The sequence below is a fragment of the Bos indicus genome, chromosome 23 (genome assembly GCF_029378745.1).
Source record: "Bos indicus isolate NIAB-ARS_2022 breed Sahiwal x Tharparkar chromosome 23, NIAB-ARS_B.indTharparkar_mat_pri_1.0, whole genome shotgun sequence".
Lineage (NCBI taxonomy): Eukaryota > Metazoa > Chordata > Mammalia > Artiodactyla > Bovidae > Bos > Bos indicus.
The window spans coordinates 32079617-32094322 of record NC_091782.1 but is presented as its reverse complement, the minus strand read 5'-3'; the positions used below and the strand labels follow the sequence as shown (position 1 = coordinate 32094322).

Below are 14706 nucleotides of genomic sequence, written 5' to 3'. Positions count from 1 at the left end.
TACTCTGCATATAAGCTAAATAAGCAGGGTGACAATATATAGCCTTGACGTACTCCTTTTCCTATTTGGAACCAGTTTGTTGTTCCATATCCAGTTCTAACTGTTGCTTCCTGACCTGCATACAGGTTTCTCAAGAGGCAGGTCAGGTGGCCTGGTATTCCTATCTCTTTCAGAATTTTCCACAGTTTATTGTGATCCACACAGTCAAAGGCTTTGGCATAGTCAATAAAACAGAAATAGATGTTTTTCTGGAACTCTCTTGCTTTTTCCATGATCCAGCAGATATAGGTTAGGAGAATTCAAAGCATATTCAGGTAATGCTGATACTGAAAAATGTGATTCCTTTAGTCATTTTATTTTATTTTTTTTTGCCATGCCCTGATGTGCAGCTTGTGGGATCTTGGTTCCCAGACCTGGCATTGAAAACATCAAGTCCTAACCACTGGACCACCAGGGAATTCTCTAAATATGGTTTCTTTTTGAATTGGCAATTAGCTTCCCCAAATTTAACTGTCTTCCATTTCCTGAGGATAAAATCTTTGGAGACATTGGGGAAGAAAGCTAATCTGACCCATTTTTTCAAACAGCAAGACTTTGGGGGATTTCACTGAATGACTGGTAAATACCCTCTGCTTCCTGCCCTTATTAAGCTCACAGACCACTGGGGCTAGGTAGGGGCAGGGATGGCTAGCTACCTCCAAGAGTGTCACCATCAGTTTCTTTCCTCTCCATATGCATAGTGACACTGTATCATTGAGAGGTGCAGTTCTATTCTTCTCTTGAATCTGGACTTGCCTAGAATGCTCTGACCCACAGAGTATAGCAGAATGACTCTACATGATGCTGCGCTTGGCCTACAGAGGACTGATATCTTCTGTCTTGGACTCTTAAGAGTCTTCAGCTACCATGGAAGATGTTTGTATTAGTGTGCTCTGGCTTCTGTAACAAAACATCAGCCTGTGTGGTTCAAACAACAGAAATTAATTTTTTCAGTATATTTTCTGGAGAGTGTAAGTCCAAGGTCAAGGTGTGAGCAAGGGTGATTTCTCCTAAGGTACCTCTCCTTGGCTTGCAAGCAGTCGCCTTCTGGTTCTCACACAGCCTTTCCTCTGGTGCTCACTTTTCTAATGGTGTGTTTTGTTGTTTTTTGATTGAGTTAAGTGGCTTTATTAGAGAAAGCCAGGATTACAAAGGACTTGAGAGTTGGCCTTGGGGCCTTTCTTCTTGCCAAAGGTGGGCACAATATTGACAAAGCTCTGGTTATAGTGCATATACTTCTTGGCCCAGCCCATCTTCTTTTTCTCCTGTTTGGCCACTTTGGGATTCTGACCCAGCATCAGCAGGGACCACGGACTTCACCTGTAAGCATGTGGCCAGCTACTTGTTGGGTACTCAGAACCTCCACCCCACACTGGCCCAGGGTAGCCTCATCCTCTGGGGGCATCCCTGCCACGGGCACGACTTGAGTGATGTCCTTGAGGGAGGCTACACGAACTTAGATGGGTGACCGTCTCCTGGCCTGCCAATGCAGAAGATGTGAATTCTTGCCTGGAAGATCCCATGGACAGAGGAAGCTGGCAGGCTGGTCCATGTGGTCACAAAGAGTCAGATATGACTTAGAGACTAAACAACCACAACTCCTGGCCTGTCACCTCCAGTGTGTGTAGCTATTGACCAAGGACAAAGAACTGCAAGTCGGTGACTAAACCGTGGCTACTAAACCGTGGCTACGCAGTAACCACGGTTTAGTAGCCACGGTTTAGTCACCGACTTGCAGTTCTTTGTCCTTGAAAAGGAGAGAAGCGAAAAGCAAAGGAGAAAAGGAAAGATATAAGCATCTGAATGCAGAGTTCCAAAGAATAGCAAGGAGATAAGAAAGCCTTCTTCAGCGATCAATGCAAAGAAATAGAGGAAAACAACAGAATGGGAAAGACTAGGGATCTCTTCAAGAAAATCAGAGATACCAAAGGAACATTTCATGCAAAGATGAGCTCAATAAAGGACAGAAATGGTATGGACCTAACAGAAGCAGAAGATATTAAGAAGAGATGGCAAGAATACACAGAAGAACTGTACAAAAAAGATCTTCACGACCCAGATAATCACGATGGTGTGATCACTGACCTAGAGCCAGACATCCTGGAATGTGAAGTCAAGTCGGCCTTAGAAAGCATCACTATGAACAAAGCTAATGGAGGTGATGGAATTCCAGTTGAGCTATTCCAAATCCTGAAAGATGATGCTGTGAAAGTGCTGCACTCAATATGCCAGCAAATTTGGAAAACTCAGCAGTGGCCACAGGACTGGAAAAGGTCCGTTTTCATTCCAATCCCAAAGAAAGGCAATGCCAAAGAATGCTCAAACTACCGCACAGTTGCACTCATCTCACACGCTAGTAAAGTAATGCTCTAAATTCTCCAAACCAGGCTTCAGCAATATGTGAACCGTGAACTTCCTCACGTTCAAGCTGGTTTTAGAAAAGGCAGAGAAACCAGAGATCAAATTGCCAACATCCGCTGGATCATGGAAAAAGCAAGAGAGTTCCAGAAAAACATCTATTTCTGCTTTATTGACTATGCCAAAGCCTTTGACTGTGTGGATCACAATAAACTGTGGAAAATTCTGAAAGAGATGGGAATACCAGACCATCTGATCTGCCTCTTGAGAAATCTGTATGCAGGTCAGGAAGCAACAGTTAGAACTGGACATGGAACAACAGACTGGTTCCAAATAGGAAAAGGAGTACGTCAAGGCTGTATATTGTCATCCTGTTTATTTAACTTATATGCAGAGTACATCATGAGAAACGGTGGACTGGAAGAAGCACAAGCTGGAATCAAGATTGCCGGGAGAAATATCAATAACCTCAGATATGCAGATGACACCACCCTTATGGCAGAAAGTGAAGAGGAACTCAAAAGCCTCTTGATGAAAGTGAAAGAGGAGGGTGAAAAAGTTGACTTAAAGCTCAACATTCATTGAGGCAGAGATGCACTTAAATTGGAAGGAAGACATTATTGCTCAACTTGAGATGTTCTAAAGAGAGCAGATGATGTGCATTCAATACCCTAGAGGTGAAAGTTATTGGGGAAAACTGCTCATCACCTTTCATTCTTTGCTCCTGTTGGCAGGAGAGACACATCCGACAGGTGAGGTCAGGAGACAGAGCTGAGCAGGGCCAGGCTCAGTCGCTTTAGGGAGACGTGGCCTTCAGACCAGATGTTCTGTTCGGCTAAAGGAAAGGAGCTCCCTGTTGTGTGGGCTGAGCCAGGGTCAACTGGAGGAAGCATTCTGAACTTAGCAGGAGTATCTCTAAGCCTCTTAAGCCCACATTTAAATCCATGTTTCCCCACCAACTTAATCAGTAATAAAGCCAACTTTCTTTTTACTCTCAAAAAAAAAAAAAAAAAAAAAAAGTTCAACATTCAGAAAACGAAGATCATGGCATCCTGTCCCACCACTTCATGGGAAATAGTTGGGGAAACAGTGGAAACAGTGTCAGACTTTATTTTTCTGGGCTCCAAAATCACTACAGATGGTGACTGCAGCCATGAAATTAAAAGACGCTTACTCCTTGGAAGGAAAGTTATGACTAACCTAGATAGCATATTAAAAAGCAGAGACATTACTTTGCCAACAAAGGTCTGTCTAGTCAAGGCTATGGTTTCCAGTGGTCGTGTATGGATGTGAGAGTTGGACTGTGAAGAAGGCTGAGCGCCGAAGAATTGATGCTTTTGAACTGTGGTGTTGGAGAAGACTCTTGAGAGTCCCTTGGACTGCAAGGAGATCCAACCAGTCCATTCTGAAGGAGATCAGCCCTGGGATTTCTTTGGAAGGAATGATGCTAAAGCTGAAACTCCAGTACTTTGGGCACCTCATGTGAAGAGTTGACTCATTGGAAAAGACTCTGATGCTGGGAGGGATTGGGGGCAGGAGGAGAAGGGGACGACAGAGGATGAGAAGGCTGGATGGCATCACTGACTCGATGGACTTGAGTCTGAGTGAACTCCGGGAGTTGGTGATGGACAGGGAGGTCTGGCGTGCTGTGATTCATGGGGTCGCAAAGAGTCGGACACGACTCAGCCACTGATCTGATCTGATCTGACTGCTGCTACCATGAAGATGGAGCCGAGAAAGAGCTTTATGAACCAAAGTTTTTAGGTTTGATGGATTCCACTTTATCAACTTTCTTTTTGGTTGCTACTTCCTGTTTTTGGTTACTGCTTTCTGAAACTCACATCCACATTCAGTCTTCATGCTCAAGGTCTGTAAAACCCACTCACCTGTCCCCTTTCTGGTCTATACTAACTCACCAGTTTTCTCCCCAGGTCTACACGGGCTCCGTCACTACTTCGTCGTTGAATTCCCGCCAGTTCGGTTGGTTTGCCAGGAACCTTCTCGCGAATAGAGCTCGCACTCTGCGTCCTTTCTGGGAACGAGTAAAGGGAGTTCGCTCCTGTCCAGTCGGGGATCGGTCCCAGGTCATTAGGATCTTTGAGTTTAAACATCCTGGGGTTACAGGGAAGCACAGAGGGAAGGAGAGGGAACAAACGTCAAACCATACCCGGGATTCAGAGGTTCAAAGTTGCTGACTGTACTGAGAAAGAAGGTTTAGTTAATTAGCAAGGATTCCCATTTTTCCGGAGAAACCTTAAACTACCAAAGAATTCAATAGCTCGTGAGGAATGCAGGTCCAGCGAATCTGAAGGTTTTATTTGTTTACAAAGGATAGCCAACCTGTCAGGATGGCCGAGTGGTCTAAGGCGCCAGACTCAAGCTCAAACAAGCTTCCTCTGATAGAGGTTTCTGGTCCCCGAATGGGGGCGTGGGTTCGAATCCCACTTCTGACAGACTTTTTTTTTCTCTCCTGATCACACTTTCTCAGCCATTGCGTTCGTTCTTCTTTCTACTTTCCCCGCCTTTCAGCCCTAACGACTGACCCCTAATGAGGTCCGACCCCTTTCTTTTCCGTTGCTACTTATCATGGATCCCGTTTTTCTCTGTGCTCCGATTTGTCATGAAAGGCGCTTTTCACCGAACGCTTATTAACCTAGGGGCGTCCTGGCAGCAAAAGGAGCCTGATGGAAACGGAAAGACATGTACACAGACTCGGTGATTACAGACTGTCCTGAGCTCGCGGGCTATTGGGATCGTAGTCTCATGCCCTTTCTCACTGGCCGAACCTATCAAAAATTAAAAGTACAGAAACTGAAAGTAGCTTGGTTCACTCTGTTAAGGGATTGGAATGTGAAAAGGAAAGAAGCAGGGAAGGTTCCACCGAGATTTGAACTCGGATCGCTGGATTCAGAGTCCAGAGTGCTAACCATTACACCATGGAACCGCTCTTGTTGCTAACTTGATACACTGTCCATCTGATATCTCTTTGTGCCCCCCCCCCTTTTTTTTTTCCCTTTCCCATTGAGGTATAGTTGATTTATAATGTTCGTTTCAGGTACACAGCATAGTGATCCACAATTTTTATAGACTGCACTTCATTTAAAATTATTCTATCCCTGTGCTTTTTATTATTTATTTTTACCAACAGAGATGTATAAAAAACAATTTAAAATGAAACTTGCCACTTTAACCTAAAGCTCTGCTCTTCTTCCTAATTGATTTTTTCTTCTTTTATAATTTATGGGGGCTTTTTTTTTTTTTTTTTTTTTAAAGAGGGATGGAAAATCTGGCACTTTTAAGGCGAAGGGCGATAGAGACGCCAAACACAAGGGTGGGAGGATGTGGGAGGTTGTTGGGAGGGGAAACCTTCCCTGGTTGTTTTCCCTGAGACTTCTTCCCATATTTCTTTCCCTTGATGTCTGGGTAAGGGCAGGATCCTGATCTGAGAAAACGGTTACCTCTGGCGGTTTTGATTTTGTCTTTATTTCCGACACATGCAAAAGCAAAGTGGATTTCCATCTTGCCCTTCAAAAGGGAAAAAAGAAAAATTAACATATATGTATTTTTTCTACAGCTTCGCTTTTCATTCTAGCATACCTGCAGATGCCTCCAGAGCAACCTCAGAGTTTCTTGGTGCTTCCTGCTTAGGTGTAATTATGGGTTTGCCATTTTAAAATCTGTCCTTTCTCTCTGAGATGCCTTAAGTACAGAACAGGTTCTCACCTCTCTTTGACACCTGATGGTTCTGGTACATAGTATTAATAGAAACTTAATCTATGGCTTGTTGCATGCTGCTGCTGCTGCTGCTAAATCGCTTCAGTCGTGTCCGACTCTGTGTGACCCCACAGACGGCAGCCCACCAGGCTCCTCTGTCCTTGGGATTCTCCAGGCAAGAATACTGGAGTGGGTTGCTGTTTCCTTCTCCAATGCATGCATGCATGCTAAGTCGCTTCAGTCGTGTCCGACTCTATGTGAACCTATGGACAGCAGCCCACCAGGCTCCTCTGTCCACAGGATTCTCTAAGGCAAGAATACTGGGTTGCCATTTCTTTCTCCGCTTGCTGCATGAACACATAGATTAAAGGATGAATCAATGAATGCTTGCATGAATTAAAGAAGGACTGAATAAATAGCCCAGAGTCGGACTTTTTTGGAGGGGTGTCTTTTTCCTTCTCTCCATAGGCTAAATCTGACAAGTCTAAAGGACATAATTGTGGCTTTTTGCCAAGTAGAGGGTTCCTTTCCAGGTTCTAGCTCCCAGGTACGACATTCCAGTAGCCATGAAATGAAATGAAATGAAATGAAGTCGCTCAGTCGTGTCCGACTCTTTTCGATCCCATGGACTGTAGCCATAGGGCCCCACAAACGTGTCCTGGAATGTGGATGGCCAAGAGAGGACGTCATTGTGCTGGGCATGGTCATTTATTTCTCTAAATTTTCATTTTATTGACATAGCATGATTATTTATCTAGTAATTGTTAAGAACAACATATAATAAAGAGATCATACATGTAGCATCACTGGAAAAAATACTCAGTATAAATTACTACTTTAGTCAGTCTAAATATTAATTACTGACCCTACATTCTTCATGGACCTCTGGTAGTCTCCTAAGAATGAATTGCTTATGAATTCCTGAATCATTTTTCTGCCATTCATCCTTTTGCTGGATTTACAACCGAGCAAGTTGCCTGTCACAAAACACGTGCTCAGTAAATGTGGATTGAAGTGAATATATCTTTGGGGAGGTAGAGAGGGCAACAATGAAATTCAAAGACTTTGCCCAGGTCACTATACAGTTCTCCTAAATTCTTCACTCCATGCGCATCAACTCTCTATTCTATTGTATCTGTTGGTTTTAAAATTAAACCAGAACCTCAAAAGCCTGCTCTTCAGCAATATCCTTTAAATTGTCCTCTGAGGCTAGACAAGGCAAAAAGGGGCATAAATCAATGCTTTTTCAACTTGAGCACATTTTTTTATCTCAGGGAAGGATAGTGGTTATGGAGCTGGAAGATAGGGCATCTGGCCATGCTGCTGCTGCTAAGTCACTTTAGTCATGTCAGACTCTGTGCAACCCCATAGACGGCAGCACTCCAGGCTCCCCCGTCTCTGGGATTCTCCAGGCAAGAACACTGGAGTGGGTTGCCATTTCCTTCTCCAATGCATGAAAGTGGAAAGTGAAAGGGAAGTCGCTCAGTCGTGTCCGACTCTTCTCGACCCCATGGACTGCAGCCTACCAGGCTCCTCCATCCATGGGATTTTCCAGGCAAAAGTACTGGAGTGGGGTGCCACAACCTTCTCCGATCTGGCCATGGGTTGGTTTATTTATTCATGAGTTTGGAGTTCAGAAGATTGCTCTTTTCCCTTGGAATCATCCATGGTTGGTTCACAAGGTGAATGTGAACCTCATATCGCAAGGTGAATGTCAACAAAAACCACTGAGGGGAATGTCTAGGGGAAGAAATGACTGGGTCCAAAAATCCAGAAGCAATCTGTTCCCTCATAATCTGAGCAAGAACGGTTTACACTTACCTAGTAGCAGAGCTGAATCCAAAAAGAGCAAGTCAGTGTGGCTAAATCAGTGGTCAAGAACCAAGTTCAGCTGGAGTGTCCTGTAGAAATTGGGCTTTAGAACCCATGACCCTACCTCAAACTGAAGATCTCAAGGTCTTCCTGGTGCCTCAGCTCTATATACCTTACTTCACAAATGAGGAAGATATTCTTTCATGTATTTATTTATTCATTACTACTTACCAGAAATATGTTTAGTTTTCATGATGTGGAGAAGTGAGAGAAATATGGTTCTATACCTGACAAAGCTTATGATGCATAGAGAAAAGCAGACAATTACACAAAATTTTCCAATTCCAAAAGTTATGGTAAATACTAAAATAAGTGATGGCTAGAGTGATAACAGAGCATGACCAATGCAAAACAACAGGAATACGCCATTAGTGTCAGGTAGCAATGAGGAAAACCTGCCAGAGGAAGGGATGGCTGAGCTGAGGCCTGCTACAAGCTCCCCAGCTTGTTCCATTTCTTCTTTGCTGTATTTATCAGATTGGGCTTAAAAATTTTTTTAAGTTACAAGACTTGTGAATTCACCTATTGGACTTATAAAATAAATATCCACTCAATCTAACAACTCAAACAAGTGTCTAAAGTACAATTTATAATCTCCCTGTCCTCTAACACTGTTACCACTGGAAACAATTTGAAGTATGTCCTTCTATACATTGTCTTAAGGTAATGTTCTTTGTTTTAGTAACTATATATTACAATGTCATTCATAGTTTCCTTGTTGGATTCTTTACCAGTGGAAATTGTGCCTTCTTGTGGCCATTATCAGAGAAGGCAATGGCACCCTACTCCAGTACTCTAGCCTGGAAAATCCCATGGATGGAGGAGCCTGGTAGGCTGCAGTCCATGGGGTCGAGAAGAGTCGGACACGACTGAGCGACTTCCCTTTCACTTTCCACTTTCATGCATTGGAGAAGGAAATGGCAACCCACTCCAGTGTTCTTGCCTGGAGAATCCCAGGGACGGGGAAGCCTGGTGGGCTGCCGTCTATGGGGTCGCACAGAGTCGGACACGACTGAAGCGACGTAGCAGCAGCAGCAGCAGTGGCCATTATGCCTCTATTGCTTGTCTTCTCTCCTAGGCACCAGGGCAGGGACTTCCTTCCTTGTTCCCATCCAGGTATTCAGTGCCTAATTGTGATTCTGGAGAGAGATCAAGGGAGGCTTCCAGGAGACAGCAACTACCGAGCTGAAGGGCAAGAAACTTTGAGGGCGGGGGAATTGCTTGGAGCAGAGACCGAGGGCGCCCAACAGAAGACGCAGAGACACCTGCTGAGTGGGGAAAGCGCCTCGATTTAGTGTGAGGTGAAGGGCAGCGGAGTGTAAGAAGAACCCCCACATCTCAGATCAGCATAAATAGGATTTAAAATGTGAAATGAGAAGGCTGCAGTGATGCTGAGAACTGCGGCCGGGCAGGATCTGTCTCCAGTTGCAAATGGATTCAGGGAGACTGACCGCCGTTCATCAGTCCACCATATATGGAATAATGCATACATAATAAGTACTACTGCATTTACGGGGCCTAAGTAAGTACTTAGGAGGTGGTACGCAGTAGGATCTGATTTTTTTTTCTTTTTTACATGAAAGAATGAATTAAAGAAAGTCTGTTATGTGTTCTATACTGCTGGGTGATGAAAATACGAGGGAGTAAATACCATGCACAGTAGATGCTCAGTAACTTTTTGTTCATTGGAATAATCAGTTGAAGGTTTATTATGAGGTGGACACTGTTTCGGGGGCAGTGCCTATAGCTGTCATCTCTCTCTGGTCTCTAGGAAAACAGATGTTGTAGGAGGAGAGGAACCTACCTGAAGTTGGAGCCTGTGAGAATTGTTGTGTGAGTTGGACTTGGAACACCTAGACAAGCTTGAGGTGCAAAATGACCCTGGCAGCGGTGGGATTCGAACCCACGCCCCCGAAGAGACTGGAGCCTTAATCCAGCGCCTTAGACCGCTCGGCCACGCTACCTCCTACGAACCCTGCTTTTACGTGCATATCATCTGACCCAAATTGCTACCCATTTCAGGTCCTTTTCCTCTCTCTCGCCCCGCCACACCCCCGCCACTCTGCACTGTCCCCGGGGCCCTTCCTCCAGCGTTCCCCTCCCCACTCCCACCACAGCCCGAGAACCCCCTGACCCCTGACACTTTACTTTCTCATGGCTCCCAGGTTCATCTTGAATGGTGACGCCGCAGGTGGCGCGGGAAGAGGCACCTGCCCCATCTGTCACCAATATAGGAAAAAAGAGTCACGCAGACTGAGAGTTCCAGTGAATGCTGTGGGCTCCAGATCCACGTGGACTCCGGAGTAAGCCCCCGGACTACAGGAGTGAGCAAGTCCGGGAGTTTGGTTTGAGCCTGGAGAAAGGTTGACAAAAAAAAAACGAGGAAAGAATCTCGAGGGTTCCATCTTTCCCGCCCTCCATCATCTCAAGAGACCAAACTCCTCCACGGAACCTCACGAGGGAGGCAGAGACTGCAGTTCTTGCTATTGAAGTCCTGTTTGCTTTTCAGAAGGTAGCGCATCTCCACAGGTCCTGGTTATAGCAAACAGAACTTCTGCAAAGTCCAGATTCAGTTGCCCTCACCGCCCTTAAGTCTTCGCAGGACAGTTTTCAGGGGAAACGAGCTGGGCTGCGTGGCTCTGCCTTCCAAATTTTGGATATTTTAGACGCGAATTAAACCATAGTTCCATCTTCTTTTGAGGCATTGTGATTCCGAGAATCTTTTTCTTGCAATAAAGTTGGTAGACCTTTTGTTGAAAGGGGCGGTACAGTTGCCTCCTTAGCGCAGTAGGCAGCGCGTCAGTCTCATAATCTGAAGGTCCTGAGTTCGAACCTCAGAGGGGGCAGCCTACAGTTTTACTTTTCTGTTTTGTTTTCTTCTCCTTCCGTAGGTCTTAAAAAAATAAACACAAAACCGAAGAAATTCGCTTTGATGAAACCGAACGGGTAATTGTTCTTTTACAGAACCGTGTAATATTCAGACACAAAATAGTAATTTTCAGTAGGATTACTCCAAAATTCTTGTTCCAGTTGTAGACCTTGACTGATAACATAGGGGTTGAAGGATACCACACTGTATACAACAGAAGATGCTCCTGATCTCATGGAATTTATTTCCTATGTTTGAGTGGGACATGACAGACAAGACAAATCTGGATTTTTAACAGCAACCTCAGGAGATCCGATCTGAATGCAATCAGCTGAACAAGTTTTTGGAATCCTGCAGCACATATGCAGTTATCTCATGTTGACAATTGTGGAGAAGGTCACTTCCTTCCAGTATTCTGATCACTCAGAGCTTGCCTGCTGCTGCTGGTGGCAGAACCCTCAGGTATCCACAAGGCAGATCAAAAGCAGAGCAAACACTCTATGCTTTCCAGAGAATTCGCAAAAGATTCAAAGTGCCCTTTCCTATTCTCTTTTATTTCTGCCTCTCCCAGTAAAGTGCTTATTAGGGCAATGAGTTACAGAGAGAAATGATTTTGACACTTCTTCCTCTCTAGGTCCCAAGGAAGAGTCTGCGCCCAAGTGTTCCCAGTACTGCCATTCCCCAGCACTGCCACACAGTCAGTCAGTAGGCCAAGTCTATCATCTCTTGTCCCATGCTGCCACATTCTTTATGTGAAACCAGTATGCTCTATTTGAAATTATCTCTGACCATGTTGTTCCTCCCTGCTTAAAATCCCCAATGACTTTATATTGCTGCAAGAACGAAGTCTGGATGATGCATTCTTAGCCATAACCTCTGAGCCTGTCAGTCTCTGGTTTGTCTCTGTCTTTCTGTTCAACTTGCCCCCACTTTTACAATACTGTCCCAAGAAGAGATCTGCTCATAAGTACAATAGGCCTTCATTAAGTTCTCAAAGTGTTCTGCTCTTTGCACTTCCTGAAATGTGGGAGCCACATTTTTGTCTAGTTTATTACTATAAACTTTACAGTACAAAGCCTTTGACTCTCAGTTTAAACATTGTCTTCTTGGAAAATTCTTCTCTGACCCCTGGAAGAGGTCACCTCCCCTTATAATCCACTGTCTTGGAGATCTGGAGACGGGGGGTACTTTATTGTGCAGATTTTTAATTTTCTACCTCTATCCTTTATCCTAACTTAAGTCTAGTAATGTTTTTCTTTTTATCTTATTACAGTGAAGTTGTGTAGACCACCTTAAATCTATTTTGAATAGTGGCATGAATAAATACATAATTGGAAATGTATCTCCTATCATCATGTTAAACGCAATCTTTGAGGAAGAAATTTCTGTTGTAGGATTTGAGGGAGGAAAGTGGATGAGAGATTAAGTAATTTGTCTAAGGTAGCGTGACCAAATGATTAAATATGATATTCTAATTCATGTAGTTTACAATAAAAATAATAACGATGATAACACTTACCTTTCACCGAACCATTAGCAAATCCCAGACACTATTCCAAGAGTTTACTTGTATTACTTCATTCAATTTGGAAACTCAGGTCATGAGATTATATGTTTGTTTCTCTACACATCTCAGTAACCTGTACTTTTTCTTAAGCACATTTATCACAGTAACCAAACACTTATTATGTAATTCGTCATTTAAAAGGCTGACTCCCTTCATAAGAGTAAAAACTCCACTAGGGCAGAGGTGGTGGCCTTCCACTCTATAAGCCGAGGGCAAAGCTGAGCTGCTTGCTCAAAATAAGTTCTTAAAGCCTACTTATTGAAGGCTTTTTTTGTGCTAGGCATTCTTAAGGGCTTAGGGGGAGACTTGGAGCTCAAATTTTGAAGATGAAGGACAAGATGGACCAGGTGACATCTCTAGTTACATACAATATTTAGAAGAAGTTGGTTACTATCACTCAGTTATGAGAATTATTTTTTTCTCATGACCTGGGGGCAGAAGTAGTTGTGAGCTCTATTTAAGGCTGCAAAAATAGATTTAGGAATAAAGATAAAAGAATATGAACAAAATTAAACTTTGTACTTTAAAGTCCGTGCACTTTACTTTTTTTCACCTTAGGATATTTAGGAAACAAGCCACCACTAAGGGAGCCCGGATAGCTCAGTCGGTAGAGCATCAGACTTTTAATCTGAGGGTCCAGGGTTCAAGTCCCTGTTCGGGCGCTTTCCTAGGCTTTTGATATCCAGTTCTGACTCCGCCTCCGCGAGTATTTCCGCGGAGGAAAAGTGTTAAGTGATTCTCAAGCAAACGCTGAGCTGAATATATGGGATTTCTACATCAGAACGGTCGCAGCTAACGTTTAAGAATGAGTCTTAGGGTACACGGCCTTGTACCAGAACAAAAGAATTTCCTAAAAGTGAGTTGGTTGATAATGGATGGCTGAGAAGGCATTTCTGGACTGCAAAGCTTCGTAAGGGTAAAAAGAATATCTACCTGATAATGTGGCCCTATTTAGAAAAACATCATGATAGGACCGGAATTCTATTGTTTTGAGGGGCTTGGCTTGACTATTTCGGTGGTGAGTGCACTGGACAGTCCTTGCCTGATATCATAGTCATTAATATTTTATACTTCCATTACTCTGATTACAGGTGCATAGAGCAATCTTCCAATATTGGTTGCTTTCCACTATAGAGTTTATTTTACATGAGAAAGAATATGCTGATCAAACATCAATATGGCTATAATATGTTCATATTCTGGCTTGGAATTTCTCTAATATTTGGCTATTGTGATCAGTCCTGCAAGTCTGAAGAAATCTGAGTGAATTAAAAAATAGCTTCTAATTCTATAAAGGAGAGGAACAGATTCAGAATAGTGGTGGCTCCAGTAAGAATCAAGATTCTCTAAGGAACTGCCTAACAGCCAGACAATCCAATCCTTTGGCCTCTTTGCAATCCGTAACTGCATTGCTTAAACTGTAGCAGATGCAGGCTCCTGGAATCAGAGACTGAAGCTCAAGAGGACGTGGTTAAAATGTTCCCCAGGATACACCTCTTCCATTCTGCACCAGAATGAACTGTTAAGAGAACTACACTGAAATATAGACTGTCTGAGGTCTGGATAGTTAGCAGGAGAAGCCTAAGTATTGTACTCTCTTTTTCCAGCACAGACTAAGCCAGAGAAGTACTACTGTAGGACGAATTTCAGTAGGCAGGGCTCCTTGCGGGGATTATTGCAAAAATCCAAATTTGATGTGTTGATTGCCTTGAGTCGCAAAGAGTCGGACACTACTGAGCGACTGAACTGAACTGAATATAGTGATAGGGAATGTTGGAAATGCTCTAGGGGTCTCAGGAATAAGACACAAAATCGAAAATGGCTCGGCAAGGCAGTTTACTTCTGCAGAAGGGAGTCCTATAGACTAAGGTCTGGAGGCAAACACAGAATCCACTCGGTTTTTATCCCAAAGACGCAGTTTCCCTCCTTTTGCTCCTCATAGGTTGAGGACCAGAGTTAAAATCTTTCCTGGAGGTCACCTAAGTTTTTATTGGACGATTGGTCTCCATGAGGGCCACGAGTAGCACTTGTTAAGTTCCTGATTGGAGGGTTTATATTAACTAATTTCCCCATTCTTGTTCCTGATTGGAGGGTTTATATTAACTAATTTCCCCATTCTTTTAGTTCTTTGCACATGTCCAGGATAAACCCGGCAAAATTAGCCCGCCAAAATGTTCTTATGAGGAAGGAGAATCAAGAAATGCAAAGAACAGAGGATTGGCCACGAGCCTTCATTTTAGGAATCTTATTCACAAGCTGGCTATATACCTTTCTGTTCAACTATTCT

General features: G+C 43.6%; 1 long non-coding RNA gene and 5 other non-coding genes across 7 annotated transcripts in view; 4 read left to right on the top strand and 2 right to left on the bottom strand.

The window, feature by feature from the left end:
* The window catches only part of LOC109576650 (uncharacterized), a 35139-nt gene extending 24446 nt beyond the window's left edge, over positions 1–10693 (top strand). The window contains exons 3-4 of one of the 2 annotated variants that reach the window (XR_011563286.1): positions 4329–4481; positions 9755–10693. This is a non-coding gene — a long non-coding RNA (uncharacterized lncRNA). The remainder of the gene's footprint in view (positions 1–4328; positions 4482–9754) is intronic. The other variant, XR_011563288.1, reaches the window with a different exon arrangement.
* On the top strand, positions 4740–4850 carry TRNAL-CAA (transfer RNA leucine (anticodon CAA)). Its single transcript has 2 exons — positions 4740–4777; positions 4805–4850. It is a non-coding gene; the product is annotated as a tRNA-Leu (tRNA).
* On the bottom strand, positions 5270–5341 carry TRNAQ-CUG (transfer RNA glutamine (anticodon CUG)). Its single transcript has one exon. It is a non-coding gene; the product is annotated as a tRNA-Gln (tRNA).
* Positions 9866–9947, bottom strand: TRNAL-AAG (transfer RNA leucine (anticodon AAG)). Its single transcript has one exon. It is a non-coding gene; the product is annotated as a tRNA-Leu (tRNA).
* A 63-nt stretch (positions 10694–10756) lies between the features above and the next one.
* On the top strand, positions 10757–10829 carry TRNAM-CAU (transfer RNA methionine (anticodon CAU)). Its single transcript has one exon. It is a non-coding gene; the product is annotated as a tRNA-Met (tRNA).
* A 2179-nt stretch (positions 10830–13008) lies between these two features.
* TRNAK-UUU (transfer RNA lysine (anticodon UUU)) lies at positions 13009–13081 on the top strand. The gene has a single exon. It is a non-coding gene; the product is annotated as a tRNA-Lys (tRNA).
* The last annotated feature ends 1625 nt before the right edge of the window (positions 13082–14706 follow it).